The sequence below is a fragment of the Arachis ipaensis genome, chromosome B04, assembly GCF_000816755.2.
Source record: "Arachis ipaensis cultivar K30076 chromosome B04, Araip1.1, whole genome shotgun sequence".
In the NCBI taxonomy this organism is placed as follows: Eukaryota; Viridiplantae; Streptophyta; class Magnoliopsida; order Fabales; family Fabaceae; genus Arachis; species Arachis ipaensis.
This window is the reverse complement of record NC_029788.2, coordinates 4,571,626-4,576,173: the sequence shown is the minus strand read 5'-3', so window position 1 is coordinate 4,576,173 and position 4,548 is coordinate 4,571,626.

The window sequence follows — 4,548 nt, the reverse complement described above, 5'->3', positions numbered from 1 at the left end:
AAAGGATATTACATCAAATAATGTAGAGTTTTGAAAAAGGAAGTACAAAAAATCAAGTCTAAAAAAAGGATCTAATTGCTATGGTTGCGAAAAAGTACAAAATATACATATTGACATAGTTATAGAACTCAACATGGCAACACAAGAAAAATCACTTGAGTGGTAGTTAGATTTTGGGACTATTGTTCACGTTTATAATGATCGTAACCAATTCAAAACATATGAGAAAGTGAACAATAGAAAAGTTTTTATGAGCAATGACAACTCAAACAAAGTTTGTCGTTAAAGAACTGTGGAATTGACTTTTACATTTGGAAAAAAATTAAGTTTAATAAATGTACTTTATATTCCGAATTTGAGAAAAAATTTAGCTTTTGTTAGTCTCTTGTGTATGAAAGGATTTAAAGTTGTAATGGAATCCGATAAAGTGATCTTGCTTAAGAATGAGGTATTCATAGGAAAAAGGATATTATATTGAAGGCATGTTAAAACTTAGTATTAATAAAGTGAATGTTTCTTTGTATGTTGTTGATTCTTGTGATTTATGGCATAGTAGATTAGCATACTTGAATTACAAATCAATTGAATATATGCATAACAATAACTATATTGATCTTAGTAACAAGAATTTTAATAAGAAATGTGATATTTGCATACAATCCAAAATTACTAAGAAATTTTTTTCTAAAGTTAAAAAAAATACATATTTATTAGAATTGATTCACAGTGATATTTATTAATTAAATGAAAATATTATTAGAGAGAGAAAAAAGATATTTTTATTTTTTATAGGAGGAAAAAGATATTTTATAACTTTTATTGATGATTGTGCTAGATTTACTTATGTGTATTTGCTTAGAAATAAAGATGAAACTTTTGAAATGTTTAAAAAATATAAAATAGAAGTAGAAAATATACATGATAAGAAAATAAAATTTTTCGTAGTGATCAAGGTAGAGAATATTTTTCTAATTAATTTGATAACTTTTGTGAACTACATGGTATTGTGCATGAATCTTTCGCTCTGTATACTTTGCAACAAAATGGTTTGGCAGAAAGAAAAAATTGTACCTTAGTGGATATGGTTAATTCAATGTTACTAAATGTAAAATTGTCTTATAATTTGTGGGGTGAAACATTATTGATATCATGTCATATCCATAATAGGATACTATCAAGACATAAAAAGGTTTCTCTCTTTATGAAATTTGAAAAGGAAAAAAAACCTAATTTGAATTATCTGAAAATGTGGGGGTGTTTAGCCTTTTATCGAGTTCTTGATCAAAAGATAACCAAATTGGGGCCAAGGCCCAAGAGTCATAAAAGACACTTTCATAGGATATGCTCAAAATTTTAAAGCGTATAAAATGTTAGACTTAGTGTCTAATGTAGTTGTTGAATCAAGAGAGGTAGAATTTATTAAAAATAAATTTATCAATTATTCAACTTTTAATTCAAAATTTTTCCAAAATGATACTAATATTTCACAAGAAATAAATAATCAAAATAATAAACATCTAAATGACAAAGAATCGATTAAATCAAGGAAAAAATTGAGAATAAGAAAAGAAAAAAATTTGGGTACAGATTTTATTTCTTCTCAGGCTATCACCTTTTTGGTAGAAGGAATAAGGAATTATGTAATAAACAAGATTCCTATTGTGAAGAATATAGAGAGTGATCCTCAAACATTAAAAGAGACTATGGCTTCAAGGGATTTTGCTTTTTGGAAAGAAGCAACAAATAATGAAATGGACTCAACATTATCAAACAATACTTGAGTCTTAGTTCATTTACCTCCAAAATCAAAGCCTATAAGATGTAAGTGGGTATTTAGAAGAAAGTATAATACTGATGGTTCATTACAAACTTTTAAAGTACGGTTAGTGGTCAAAAGATTTAGACAACAAGAAGGTCTAGACTATTTTGATACCTATGCACCTGTGGCAAGAATGACTTCTATTAGAACTCTTATAGCATTAGCATCCATTCACAAGGGATGTTAAAACAGCTTTTCTAAATAGAGATCTTAATGAAAAATTTTATATAGAACAACTGGAAGGCTATGTACTAACCGGAAATAAAAAGAAAGTTTATAAATTAATTATGTCTTTGTATAGCCTAAAACAAGCGCTTAAACAATAGCATGAGAAGTTTGAATCAGTGGTATTATCAAATAACTTCTCACATAATAGTGCAGATAAATGTATTTACTCAAAATTTACTAAAGATTCATTTGTTTATATGTTGATGATATGTTAATCATCAGAACAAGTTTAGAAGGGATTCGTGTAACGAAGGAGTATCTAATTTTTAAATTCAAGATGGAAGATTTGAATGAAGTTGATACAATATTAGGTATAAAGGTGCATAAAAATGAAGTTGGCTTTACGTTAAATCAATCTCATTATATAAAAAGATATTGAAAAAGTTTGATCATCTCACAATTAAAGAATCCAATACACCATATGATTCTAATGTTAAATTAGAAAAAAATATGGGAAGACATATAGCACAATTAGAATATGCTAGTATTATAAAAAGTTTAATGTATGCAATGCACCAAACCTGATATAGCATTTACTGTGTGTAAATTATCAAGATTTACAAAAAAATCTAGCAATCAACATTGGAAAGTTATAACAAGAGTTTTTAGTTATCTCAAGAAAATCATAAACTTGATATTACATTATAGTAATTATCCCACAGTTTTAGAAGATTATTCTGACGCAAGTTGGATTCAAATTTTAATGATAGTAAATCCACTTTAGGATGGATTTTCACCCTAGATGGTGGTGGAGTTATAAGTTGGGCCTCAAAAAAAAAATATGTATTATATATTCTATTATGGAGGATGAGTTTGTAGCTTTATTAGTCGCAGGTAAAGAAACGGAATAGTTAAAAAATTTGTTATATGATATAAAATTGTGGCCACAGCAGACGACAACCATTTCAATCTTCTATGATAGTAAATCAACCATGTCTCGAGCATATAATAATGCTTATAATGAAAAGTCTAGACATATAAGTTTGAGACATGAGTTTGTGAGGCAACTAATAGATGATGGTGTAATTACCATCACTTATGTAAGATCTCAAGAAAATTTAGCAGACCTTTTGACTAAAGATTTGTTAAGGGATAAAATCAAAGAAATTATTGTTAAAATGAGATTAAAATCTATTATTATTAAATGATAGGAATCCAACCTTATTCTAGTAAACCACCACTAGTTTTAAGGTCTAATGAGTAATAACAAGTTTTTTAACAATTGGAGCACTAAGATATAGGATTTAGTGCTATTTACCATAAATTAGGGGGTGAGTTAAAACTCTTAATGAAATGATAATACTATTTATCAAAAGATGCCACCTATATGAATATAGGAGTGGTGCCGCTCTAATCGAGAATTTTAGAGGTTTTATTCTTGTAAATATTCATGAAACCAAGATGAGCTGATGAGCACAATGTCATATAAGAGCTTAAAATTATAGACTCTTGAACTTGGAGAGTATAAGTAATGTGTGTGATTTTTAATACTAGCATATGGAGTATAGGTTTTGTTCATACCCTGACCCAATAGAACGAAAGTCAGGCCCAACAATGCAAAAAGGCCCACCAATAAAGGTGGACTTCATGATAAGCCCGACCTCTTTAAAAAGGTCGGACAACGACGTGGAAATCTAGCTCTACTTGACCTAACAAGTAACTGCCTCCTTAAATCTCTCCTACTACCTCTACCTCATCTAGAAGGTAGATCCTAACAAACTCCCAAGATAAAGGGAACGTTTATCTATCAGAAAAGATAGAACTCCAAAAAAGTTGGTTATCTACTCTATTATAAATACAATGAAACCCCCAAGTATAACTCACGTTCTACTCTACTAAAAACCTGCTTAAAGCCCTTGCTAACTTAAGTATCGGAGTCTCTTACAGGTACCACCCCCACCTCCTCACGAGGAACTCGGACCGGCGGCACCTCGGCACCAAAGAGGTCGGACACTGCCACCACAAGAGATCTGGACCTCACGTTCAGGCCCAAAACAACGTTTCAGGTAACTCTCGGAACAGGTTTAATCGATTAGACACCTATTACTTCGTAAGAACTTTAAATTTTACACTAAAAGAGTGATTAATCTTAGTAACATATTTTTTTTATGCATATACTTGTATGATATTTAAAATTTTGTAAATAGTGAGGATTAAAAGGTATTTACAAATCTGATTAATTAATATTATTATTAATGTTAAACGGTTACTAATAGTTCATATATTGTCAATTATAATAATGGTACATAGTACTATTTGACTAAAAGGATATAACTCTTTAAGAGTGGTGTATATTTAAAACAGTATACCTACTGGCTAAAGAGACACAACTCTTTAAAAATAGTGTATGTTCGAAACATTATACCTATTGATAATAAAAGAGTCATAATAATTTACGTACGTGACAAATTATAATTGCTATGTGCAATAATAGATATAAATAAAATATTTGTCCACTATTTATACATACTAATCAAGTGTGTATTTTAATTATTAAGAAG